General features: G+C 40.7%; 1 protein-coding gene and 1 long non-coding RNA gene across 4 annotated transcripts in view; one reads left to right on the top strand and one right to left on the bottom strand.

Moving 5' to 3' along the window:
- Positions 1–11,651, bottom strand: part of LOC144678734 (uncharacterized) — a 38,693-nt gene extending 27,042 nt beyond the window's left edge. Inside the window, exons 1-3 of one of the 2 annotated variants that reach the window (XR_013576166.1) lie at positions 11,420–11,651; positions 10,987–11,111; positions 5,997–6,057 (exon numbers count right to left, since the gene is read on the bottom strand). This is a non-coding gene — a long non-coding RNA (uncharacterized LOC144678734). The remainder of the gene's footprint in view (positions 1–5,996; positions 6,058–10,986; positions 11,112–11,419) is intronic. The other variant, XR_013576165.1, reaches the window with a different exon arrangement.
- Positions 1–13,065, top strand: part of egfra (epidermal growth factor receptor a (erythroblastic leukemia viral (v-erb-b) oncogene homolog, avian)) — a 356,316-nt gene that overhangs the window by 133,282 nt on the left and 209,969 nt on the right. The gene's annotated exons all lie outside the window — the stretch shown is intronic.

The following is a 13,065-nucleotide window of genomic DNA, read 5'->3' as shown; positions in this document are numbered from 1 at the left end:
AGGCAAGGGAATCGATCTACCTCAGCCTTAAAAATATTCAGTGACCCCACTTCCACTGCCTTCTGAGGCAGACAGTTTCAAAGTCGCACAACCTCCTGAGAGAAAAAAATTCTCCTCATCTCTGTCCTATAAGTGTGACCTCAAATTTTAAAACAGTGCCCCCTAGATCTGGACTTGCCCAAAAGAGGAAACATCCTTTCCACGTCCACCTTGTCAAGACCATTCAGGATTTTATGTACTTCAACAAGTCACCCCTCACTCTTCTAAACCCAGTGGAAACAAGCCCAGTCTGTCCAACTTGACCTCATAAGACAGCCCACTCATTCCAGGTATCAATCTAGTAAATCTTCCCTGAACCACCTCCAATGCATTTACATCCTCCCTTACATAAGGAGACCAAAACTACACACAGTATTCAGGATGCGGTCTCACCAATGTCCGGTATCAGGGAAATATCAAACATGGCGAAAATGGAGTCAGGAGTTCCAGCTGAGCGATGTTGCAGCCTTTTTTTTAGTGACCTTCCTCTGTTTGACCCCGATTGGGGCCTAGAAAATCCAGCCCTTTTGTGTCCTCCTCATAACTTGCTTTCCCACCTATTTGTTGTCAGCAAATTTGCCTATAATACTCTCAGCCCCTTCATCCAAGTCATTAATGTAAATTGTAAATAGCTCAGGCCCCAGCTCTGATCCTCCTGGCACTTCACTAGTTTGTTTTTTAAAATTCATTCATGGGATGTGGCATCACTGGCTGGGCCAGCATTTATTGCCCACCCCTAATTTCCCTTGCGTAGGTGGTGGTGAGCTGCCCTCTTAAACCGCTGCAGTTCATGTGGTGTAGGTACACCCACAGTGCTGTTAGGGAGGGAGTTCCAGGATTTTGACCCAGCGACAGTGAAGGAACGGCGATGTGATTCCAAGTCAGGATGGTGAGTGGTTTGGAGGGGAACTTCCAGGTGGTGGTGTTCCTTTGTCCTTCTAGACCGTAGTGGTCATGGGTTTGAAAGGTACTGTGTAAGGAGGCTTGGTGAGTTCCTGTGGTGCATCTTTACCAACCTGAAAATGATCCATTTATAAACTTTTATATTAAGCACCTTAACAAATAACTTTTGGAAATCCAAATACACCATATCTATTAATACCCTTTTATTCACACTGCTTATTACATCCTCAAAGGACTCTGATAAATTTGTCAAACACTCTTTCCCTTCCATAAAACCATTTTGACTCTGCTTGACTTTATGATTTTCTAAAAGTCCTAATACTTTCTTAATAGTGAATGCCAGCATTTTCCCGATGACAGATGTTAGGTATAGTTTCTTGCTTTCTGTCTCCTTGCTTTCTTGAATTGGGGTGTTACATTGCAGTTTTCCAATCCACTGGGACCTTCCCAAATCTGGGGAATTTTGGAAGATTACAACCAATACTTTCACTATCTCCGCAGCCATTTCTTTTAAGATCTGAGGATGCAGGCCATCATGTCCCAGGGACTTCTCAGCCTTTAGTCCCCTTAGATTTCCTGCACTTTTTCTCAAATGATTTGTTTGAAGTTCTTTCCTCCCTTTTGCGCCTTGATTTTCAACTATTATTAGATGCTTTTAGTGTTTTCTACCATGAAGGCAGATACAAAATACTTGTTCACATTCTCTGCCATAGTTTCCTATTATTAATTCACCAGCCTTATCCTCTAAGGGACTAACAATTACTTTAAGGACGCTCTTCCATTTTATATACTTTATAGTCTTTCATCATATATTTCTATTCCATTTGTTTTCATGTACATGTCTTGTTTCCTTTTAAAAGCATCTAAGCGGTTTGCCTCAACTACTTCCTGTGGTACCAGTTTTGCAGGACAACCTTCAAAATATTTACTAAAAATTATGCATTCCCTGTGACCAAGACTAATTAATCTTATTCATTCATAAAATAGTGTGAATTAGCTTCAAGCTAAAAAAAGTGACTTAAACCTGCCAACAGACTGAATGATGAGGACATTAACGATCATTAGCAGTGGTAAATTATCTGGAACGTTAGTTTATATTTAATTATTTTATATTCAATTTTCTTGCAATCACTTTGAGTGAAGTTTGAATACAAGCACTTTGACCCCCAATATTCACCCTACATTTCTCTTTCCATTGATGCTACCTGTTTTGAATGTTTCCGACATTTTCTGTTTTAATTTTAGATTCCCCAATGTCTTCAGCATTTGCTGCTTCCCACACCACCCACATGTTAAATAGCAATCTGTATTGGAATGGTGATCAACTCTGTTGTATGACAGACCCCTTCTAAATTAATGGCAGGATGACCCAATGTCTTTAGCATCCTTGCTGGCAGGATGACCCAATGGGTTTAGCATATTACGTTTGGAGATTTGTTTTGCTTCACACGGTGTATTTTTGCTGCCTTACTGCAGCACCTTTCCTTTTGTGTAACTTATTTTGAACGGCACTGGGAGAGGTACTATTCCAAGTTGGGTGGTGATCTTAATGCATCCTGAAAGGAATATTGTTTAATTGGCTGAGGAAACAAAAATTCAAGTATGCGATTCTGTTGAAAGAGTTTTGTTTTGGTTCTGGTAAAATTTAATTAGGTCAGTATGAGCTGACCCAAATATATATCTAAAACAGATGCTGCATAAACATGGGACATATTGTGTGACATTGTGGAGTCTTCTCCAAACAAGTTTTTTCTTTAGGGGCAAGTTCATGATTCTTCATGCTATTTTATGTATAGGAAGCAGAAAATTATATTCTATGGCATTTTAAGCACAATAATATTGTAAAATCAGAAAACCTACTTCAAACAGCAATGTAACAAGCTACTAACATGCAAGGTAATGAACTCAAACTGCTGTAAGTGAGACAAATAGTTACAACTGCAATGATATCATTATGTTTTTTCAAGATTAATGTCTAATTGAACAGAAGGAAATTACCTTTAAAAATAATTTGAGGAAAATTAAAGCTTTGCAAAATATTCTTAATATTATTACTAGGGCCCGAGGGCACAGCCTCAGAGTAAAGGGAAGACCTTTTAGAACAGAGATGAGGAGAAACTTCTTTAGCCAGAGAGTGGTGAATCTATAGAATTCATTGCCACAGAAGGCTGTGGAGGCCAGGTCATTGAGTGTATTTAAGACCGAGATAGATAGGTTCTTGATTGGTAAGGGGATCAAAGGTTACGGGGAGAAGGGGGGAGAATGGGTTGAGAAACTTATCAGCCATGATTGAATGGCGGAGCAGACGCGATGGGCTGAATGGCCTAATTTCTGCTCCTATGTCTTATGGTCTTATGGTTTTGCCTGTAAAATTAATAGCATTGCATCTGATTTTATTTTGGCAGATGAATGCAAAGCTACAATTTTAAAATATCTTTAAATATAAAAACTTCAGGTGAAGATTAGAACAAGAATTTGGTCACAGTTTAGAACCAGATCAGTGAATTTTTAAAAAATTAATGAATGCCTGGATGTTGGTCGCTGTTGTATATTTCTGTAGAATTACAGTTGGACCATTATTTCTGCTGGAAGGAACAGACTTAAAAATCATCTTATACTAGACTGAGAAGCATCAACCCTCACCATTAACTCCTCACATCGTGGCAGTCAGATGTGAAATCCAGTGACCAAAAGTGGCACATCTTCTTATTTTAACAGATGTAGAGATTTGCATTTTGACTTAAGGTTCATTGAGGTAATACATTAAATAAACGTAACTGCTAAAAATCAGATATCAAGCCAAACAGCCCCCATGAATTTTTTTGCAGATTTCATTTTTTATCATTACATGTGTTTCTTTCAGCAGTGTGGGCTGAATGCAGATGTTTTTTTGAAAAGGAATGAATGTTGTATTCCTGTGGGAAAATGGTCCGGTGCCAGTTCTCAATGGTGGGATGCCTGTTGGGACACAGGTAGGGTGGTCCAGCAACATCACCAGGATGTATATCAGTTACATCACAGGAAAGTTTTTGTGATCATTTCATAAACAAAAAAAAACCTGTATTTTTTGGCTGGCATCGTGGAGGGGGAGATGGGAGAGAGTAAAGTTAGTCTTGATTTGTATAGGCATATTGCAAACCTTGCAGTCATAAAGATGTACTGTCAGGGTAAATCATTTACTCCTCCTATATTGCTGACCTACACGTGGCATACAATAATTTCCATTTTATAAATAAAAATATGGCTTTAAAGAACTGTGTATGCCAAAAGTCAAGTTGCAAACAATACATTCTCCAAATACTCTGCACTTGGCTTCTTGGCCTGTAATAAAATACCCAAAGAGAATTTTCATTCAAAGTTTGGTAATTGACCAATGAGTAAATGAAACCCTGAAAACCTAGGTGGGGATCTAAGTGGAAGTTTATGGAGGAAACGGAAAACTATTATTCAGAATGCTGCAAAGAATTTTAAGTATTTTTCAATGCAGTGCAGTTTAGTGTAACGCACTTTAGAGTAAAACAATGCTAAATTCTAAATTTATTATGAACATCATTCAGTGAATATATAAGTAGAAAACAGATGTCCCTACCAGCAGATCTCAAGGTCAAACAAGCTGCTTCATCAATGACCTTCCTTCCATCATAAGGTCAGAAGTGGGGATGTTCGCTGATGATTGCACAATGTTCAGCACCATTCACGACTCCTCAGATACTGAAGCAGTCTATGTGCAAATGCAGCAAGACCTGGATGATATCCAGGCTTGGGTTGACAAGTGGCACGTAACATTCGCGCCACACAAGTGCCAGACAATGACCATCTCCAACAAGAGAGAATCTAAGCATCGCCCCTTGACATTCAATGGCATTACCATCACTAAATCCCACACGTTCATCATCCTGGGGATTACCATTGACCAGAAACTGAACTGGACTAGCCATATAAATACTGTGGCTACAAGAGCAGGTCAAAGGCTAGGAATCCTTTGACAAGTAGCTCACCTCCTGCCTCCCCAAAGCCTGTCCACCATCAAGACACAAGTCAGGAGTGTGATGGAATACTCTCCACTTACCTGGATGCGTGAAGCTCCAACAACACTCAAGAAGCTTGACACCATCTAAGCTAAAGCAGCCCACTTGATTAGCACCTCTTCCACAACATTTACTCCGTCCACCACCGACGAACAGTGGCAGCAATGTGTAGCATCTACAGGATGCACTGCAGAAACTCACCAAGGTGCCTTAGGCAGCACCCAAACCCATGACCACTACGGTCTAGAAGGACAAAGGCAGCAAACATATGGGAACATCATCACTTGGAAGTTCCCCTCCAAACTATTCACTATCCTGACTTGGAAACATATCGCAGTTCCTTCACTGTCGCTGGGTCAAAATCCTGGAACTCCCTTCCTAGCAGCACTGTGGGTGTACCTATACCACATGGACTGCAGCGGTTCAAGAAGGCAGCTCACCACCACTTTTTCCAGGGCAATTAGGGATGGGCAATAAATGCTGGCCTAGCCAGCAACACCCACATCCCGTAAATGAATAAAAAAAACATAGACCCATGCAATGCACACAGAATCTGAAAGGCTCACTTTAGGGTTCCACACTGCATGGTACTACACACAGGCAGAGAAGGCTTAAAATGTTTTGCACACGCATACCATGCTCCCTGTGGTGAAGTAGGTGTTCAGTATGTTGTTTACATTGTAATTATATTCTGCCCACCACCCTGTCTGCCTTCAGGGAGTTCATTGGAAGCGCTCAGCACCCTTGGTGACGTCGGCGCCCGCCCTCTCCCTGCCCCCACCAGCAGTGCTGAGCCTTTCCCAGTGCCCATTTCATGCTGGCTGGCTGTTAATTGGCCAGTCAGCGTGAAATCACGGTCAGGGGCTCATTTCCCGTCCACTCCCGGGCCTGCCAATCACACACGCCGAATGAGCGAAAAATTCAGGCTTGACTGAGTCTCCACAGCTCTCCGGGGTAGAGAATTCCAAAGATTCACCACCTTCTGACTGAAGAAATTCCTTCTCATCTCAGTCCTAAATGGCCTACCTCTTATTCTGAGACTGTGTTCCCTGGTTCTAGATCCCAACCAGTTTCTTGCTCATCCATTCTTTTAGAGTAAGATCCAAGAGAAAAAAAAGTGGAAATTACAAACCACATAAATGAAATATAAAAGTTAGAGAAATCATGAAAGAATATTTCAGTAATTTATCAATTTTGTTTAATTTAAGGTATCAGCCTTGACTTGTTCCAGTTGCTCGATGTAATAATATTGTAAGCACATTGTTTTTGAGAATACACATGCTGTCACTACATGTAATGAACAGAGCAGTTCTTCCCCAGTGTAATTTAGATAAAATGTCCAGCTGTGTATGTTGTGTAAGTTCCTTATCCAACTGCAGAATTCTACATCTCTATTGGTGGCTGCCTTTGCAGCTGCCTCAATTCTAAGGTCCCGAATTCTGTAAACATCCCCATTTCTTTATACCACTCTCCTCCTTAAAACCTACCTCATTGACCAAGCTTTTGGTTACCTGTCTCAGTTTCTCCTTACGTGGCTTGAGTTCAAATTTTGTTTGATAATCCTCTTCTGAAGCACCTCTGGGCATTTTTACTATGCTATATAAAGTTGTTATAATCTGTCCTTTAAACTTTAACTTTTTTTTTACTCTGTTCGGTGCAAATAGTTTCTCTTGCTTAAACGATATAACAAGCAGATAGATATTGACATTTTTAAACAAACAATTCAGTTTGCTTGGACTCGAGAACAACCTTAGCAGGTTCCCCTTGTTGTTCATTAAGCCACGCTATCAGGCATCTGGTTTGGATGCATTGACATTCCTTCCCCTGCAACTCCTCCAGTTCAGATCATTCTGATTTACCTTTGTTCTCCTCCTGTGGTCAGTATCCAACATGTGTGATCAAGTGAACGTTTGAGACGGGAAAAAATATAAAAAGATAAAAGCTGTAAATAATCTGATGGGATGGGATTAGCTGAGGGGTTCTTTCTTTTGGGTCTTTAGTGATGTTGTGTCCATGCCAAGAAAAACACTGTTCTTTATTAGTCAGTCACATCAGACTTTATCCTCTGGTATATGGTTAAGAAATGTTCCACATGCAATTTATTACAATATCCTTCACGTAAAAGTTATGACTTCAGCCTTGTTGGGAAAATATTGGTTAATAACTATTCTGATATCTTAGTGAGGCCAATTACTTCATTTCTCAGCTCGTCTCTGAAAAAAAATGTCTTAACCACAGACATGTAAAGTCTTGTTTGTTTTGACTCAGAATTTTTCATTTTACATTTTATGGTTACAATATTGATACAGATGATATCATTGGTATGTTCCTGTACAGTAATCTTGGTGCTGTGGGCAGGATAAAAGCCAAACTGAAATGGCTCAAATATACTGATATGCAAATTTGGGTGATCATAAAACATTTGAGGGCCCTTAGATAGGAAGTGAAATAATAGTTGGAGAGGATAGACTTGTTGGGATGGATGTTTTTAGGGAAGGGGATACTGACAACAATATTGAAGGGAAAGGACAATGTTTGGTCAAGTGAGCAGGCGCCCAGCATTGGTCCAAGGAGAGGTAATTGAATATTCAGGACAGGATTGAAGTGGCAATTGGTGTGTGTCAGAGGGTGGAGTGAAGAGATAGATACAGAAAGATGCAGAATATCCTCATCCACAGCTGTAAGGTTGGGACTGACAACTTGAGTAGTGCTGTAGATTGAATTTGTGCCCCCCACTATTTTATTACTGCACTTTAGTGGCCTCCTGCTGTGTTGCCTAGTATTAATTTTCTTAATATATAAATTGGAATTTTCTTTATATCCAGAGAAATTTCATGAATCACAAAGGTTTTGCCTAAGCCCATAATTGTCTTTTCCTGCTTAAATGGGCTCTAATACAGAATTCCTTTTTATCAGCTCTATTTAGAATAAAAACTGCTTCAAATAAGATCATTTAAGTTTCATTACTTTTAGATTAAGTGAGTTTTTAAATGGAATAAGATAATGCAGAACTAATGGGATGATATTAAGATGAAAGTAAATGATAACTTGCTTGAATCACTGGTTAAGATGTATTGTGTGTGACGTAGATATAGCCAATGGAGTAATAATTGCTATGTAAACTAAGCTATTGAAAAAATAAATTTAGTAGACTTTAAATAAATGGCTTCCTTGTAGATTTTTTCTTTAGATTAAACTGAAACATGAGTTCCTAAATGTCTGGAACAAACAAAGAATGCTTGTGCATTAAGCAAATGCTCCCATACAGGTAAGGAGAATATAAGTTGATGAGACTTTCCAGTTGTCTGTCCAGAAAAATTGAGGCATTTAAATTGCTGCAATCATGAATATGATGGACTATTCCAAACAACATAGCTCTAACTATTTTTGAAAAAATTTCAAGAGCCACTCCATCGTTGGTCAGCATCTGTTGAGATACATCACTATACAGGAAATTAACTACGGTATTTTGTAATTTGTCTGAGTGAGCAATGTTAACTTTTTATTTAAATTGTTGCAATGTTGTGAAGCTGCTTTCATTATCCATTGGATAAGAATTCTGCATCTTGAATTACTGCCGCAAAGTGCTGTTCTATAGAGCAAGGATTAAGCCTGGTTTCCTTTCCACTTTTGAGATAAAACATGTTACCTGTCATCCAGAAGAGGTAAGCACTCGGAGTACTTGGTCAGCAAAAGCAGCCAAGCAAATTCCACCAGTGCTTGCAGCTATAATTTGAAGCCCTGATTTTCAGTGTGTGGTTCTGACCTATCTGAAATGCTAGGACCTGGATCTTCACGTTGCCTCTCCACCATTGTGAAAATGGCAGAAGAAGCCGAAAATCAGAAATCCCACCCTGAACACTGCACCTGCCATTTTCACGGAAGCTGGAATGGTGGCGGATTGTGTTTGGCGCATGTTTGTTTCACAGAGGTAGCTGCCCATATAGATCAACAGCTGCCTCTACTCATGTCAAATTTTGGTGACCTAGGTCTGTGAGACACTGCAAAGGTTAGACCTAGGAGGTGCAGGTCTGAACTTTGTGGAGTCCTTTTGAGAGGTAGGGTACCACTTTGGAGATGTAGGGTTGTGTGTTCCTGGAATAGTTTTGAGGGAGGTCATGTGCCAATTGGGGGAGGTCCGGTGCCCCTCACGATTTATAAAATTAGAGATGAATGTGTGTAAAAAAAAGTGCATTAACTCATTAACTTTCAAGCTCATTGAAAATATCAGAAATGTCAAAATGAAATGTCAAAGGCAACTGTCAAATTGTCAAGGCACTTAAAACTCCTGCTCTTTAAATCTTTGAAGCAAAATGTCAGGAGTATTTAAAAAAATCATTGCTTGTTATTTCATTCTGTCTGTTTACATAAGCCTGAGGGTTATCATTACTGGATTAGTGCTGCATGACTGATTTCACAACCTTTCATTATCACAGTAGGGTGCCTGCCATTTCATAGTTTGATTGACAGTTCTGAATGATTATAGACTTTTGATGGGGACTATGAATTCCAATGCTTGTTTTTATAAGTGATTTTGCATTTGAATGAAATGTTTGTTCTTATAAGGAATTATATAGTTGAAAGAATGTAAATGGATTTTTATGAATGAGTGTGTTCTTAAAAATAATGTCAGCAATGGACACTTAGAGCTTCATTTTATTTAATCTCAGCATGGCTCCTGAGGTCTGCCCATGATGGATAGTGGATCAGTTGGCAGGGTAGGTGTAAGGGCAAAGGGCAGTGGGTGGGAGGCATGGGTTGGCTCTAAGTTGGCATAGGAGCTAAAAGGGCCCTGGGGTTGGGCAGATGAGCATTGTTGGCATGGAGGGTATGAGTGGCCATGGGTGGGTTGACATGGATGGAGCATGGGGAGTCTGTGGGGGGATGATGATGGGGAGTGAGGAGGGGGGTTAGGGCCGTTATATGTTTTATTGTTTATTTTTAATCTTCAACACAGTGCTGGAGACCTGAGGTGGGCTTACTGCCCAGCCCATCTCTGCACCCGGGGTCGCCTGGTGGACTCCCAGAGAGCTCTGTCATTCCAGAACAAAAATCCAAATTTCTGGGCCACTTTCTCCGGGATAGTGTCTGCAGAGCCTGGAAATGTCCCAACTGGATTTAGGCCTAAGTATTTTCATATCAACTTGTTATGAATTCAGTAAATTGCATTTAAGACATAATTTATATATACTGATAGAATATTTTTATAAGTTATAATTTTCTAATAGAGACCTTGGACAATTAGCACACAAAATTTACTTCAAGGTAGTTAACAGTAAACTTAAATAAAATGTTATTTTCTTCCGCCCTATAAAAAGTGTGCCCTACAAAAGTGAATATCTAATTAGCCAGTATATGCTTTCCTCATGCTGTGTGCATACTTTTCCAAGAATTCAACATAAAACAGAAAACATTTCAGGTTAAATAGAAACATTCAAATAATATACAAGCTGAATTTTACCACGTAATAATATAGAAAAAGAAATTTTAAAATTGTAGTTATTTTCTGGTTTTTAAAATAAATTATGGTTTAACCTGAATGATTTTCCAAGCCAAAAAAAATCTGAATGACAGATGGCAAGCAGGCTTTATGATATTTTTATTTTAAATTGTCACTCAACCTTCAAAACTTTATCCTTTTTGAGGATGTAATCAGTAGAAGCCCCACAAGAAATGCCTATGATTAGTTGGAATTTTACAGTAAGGATTGCAGGTAAAGCCAGGAATTAATCATGTGAGATCCAGAATTAAAGGTATAAAAACACACATTGTGCAAGGTCTGAGGCTTTGCAGTTTGGAAGAAGAGCTAATGAGTCATACCTTACTGAATGAGAGATTTCAGATTGTGCGCTCCAGTTGTAATCCTGAACTAGACTCTGTGGCAGAACCAAATACAATCAGGAACAAAAAATAATCCTAGCACTGCGGTTATACTCAATGCTATTGACTTAAGTACTAAGTGTAGTTGGTTACATACACCTCCCAGATAAACAGATATGCATGCATGTGTACTCACTGTTCTGAGAACTGTCTTCCATTGATCATCTGTCTTGTAATTTGTGTCTGATTGCTGACTCTGGTCTGAATAGATAAGGCCATAAATTTTATACTGTCACTTGTAGTTGGTTTCAATTCACTTACCTGAAATAAGAACAGAAAAGGAGTCCTGGTCAGTTTGAACCAAAGCAATTTTCCCATGGATGGATTTACAATCCATTTGTCTTTTTTTAAAAAGCAAACTTCATCACTCGGTCTGGTTACATTTTAATCAGTGATTATATTGTGAAGAATGAGCTGAAATCCCTTCCAGTAAGCACTGCTACCATGGCTAACACCTTAATTGCAGTACGTCAGTCACCCGGTTAATTAATAGCATTGCCCAGTGGAAGAGTTAAAAACAAAATGATTGGCTTGAATAAACTTCACCAAATATTTGCATAGATATTTACTTCGTAAAGTTCTGCACACAGAACACCAATTGCAATTGAACAGGAATTTGAGCAAAATGTTCGAGTGAAAGAAGGACAGGCGTTTATGTAGAACTGGGATGTTCCAAAGTGTTTCACAGCCAGTGAAGTATTTTTGATGTATCATCACTATAACAGAAGCAAAGACTCAGTAATTTGAGAGAAACATTGTGTTCTTGGACCAGCTAGAGAAAGTTTACTTTTGAAAATAGTGAACTTTGCTTCCTTCATATCTCTTCAGCTGTAATACCGAAAGCAAATAACATAGCACAGCAGCTCACTGCACTGGGATTGGGTTTGTGTCTTTGCCGCATTTTGTACTGTCTCAATCTTGCATGCGCTGATATGAATAGCAGTGTTTTCTTTTGTGCTGATTAAAATGCAGAAAGAAAGACTCACATTTAAATACCACCTTCACGACCTTGGGTCAGCCCCAAAGTGCTTTACTTGCAATTATGCATTGTTTGAAATGTTACTACTGTTGTAATATAGGAGATGTGGCAGCAAACAACACACAGCAGGGTACCATAATCGGCAATGAGATCATGACCAAAGAACCTGTTCAACGATGTTGGTTAAATATTAGCCAGGATACCAACCATTTCTTCCCCGTTCTTGGAAATAGTGCCGTAATATCTCTCACATCCACCTGAGTTTATAATATCATTGGGCTGTAACTTCCGAGTTCCAGTGCATCATATTGGGGGAGATCCCCAAAGGTGTGCTGGGGAGCACTTCTCGGAGGTTCACAGGTAAGGTTTGCACAGCAATTTCCAGAAGTGCAAATTTCCCCATGGTAATTGCCCTGCTTTGGAAACTACCCAAAAATGTGATTTAAATCGCAAACTTCAGATGGTTCTGACTGGGTTACACCAATAGTTATCCAGGAAAAGTTAGAATTAAAACAATTTCTGACTTATGGGTAATTATTGCATAAACCACACTGAAACCCTGGGACTCTCACCACACCCCACCCCCCGCCCCTCTGAACCTGCAGGGGACTCCCCCCACCCCACGACTACCCCTCCAAGGAGATTTCGTCCCCCTGCCCGGGAAGGTGATTCATCGGGGACCCCCACCATGACTACATCCCCCTGCTTGGGACTCTCCCCATCCCCAAGGGACAACACTCCGTGATGGGAACTCCCCAACCCGTGGGATTCCCCCACCCCCACGGGGCTCTCTTCCTCTACCCCACACCCCACCAGCCACGTCTGACTCTCACCTCCATGCCCTTCCCAAGGCCCAACCTGAATCCCCTCTCCCCTGAGGCCCAACTCGACCAGATATAATCCCCTCCCCCCTGAGTTAACCCGACCCCCTCCTCCCATCAAGGCCAACTTCACCTGACCCGCCACCCACCCCCCACCGAGGCCCAACTGACCCACACTGACCCAAACCCCTGAGGCCTGACCGACCCAATGCCTCAAGGCCCAGCCCAGCCCAGCCTGACAACCCCCAAGGCCTGGCCCAAACCCCCCTCCCAAAGACCGAACTTAGTCAGACATCCTCCCTGCCTTGGCACTCCTCCACCCCCACCCCCTCCCCACCCACCCACCAGCCCCCAAGACCCGACAACTCCCCACCCCTACTGCGACCCGACAATCCCCCAGCCCACACACCAGGCC

This window comes from Cetorhinus maximus, chromosome 3, assembly GCF_964194155.1.
Source record: "Cetorhinus maximus chromosome 3, sCetMax3.hap1.1, whole genome shotgun sequence".
Classification (NCBI taxonomy): domain Eukaryota; kingdom Metazoa; phylum Chordata; class Chondrichthyes; order Lamniformes; family Cetorhinidae; genus Cetorhinus; species Cetorhinus maximus.
The sequence above is the reverse complement of the archived record's forward strand: the minus strand, read 5'-3'. Positions and strand labels throughout refer to the sequence as shown.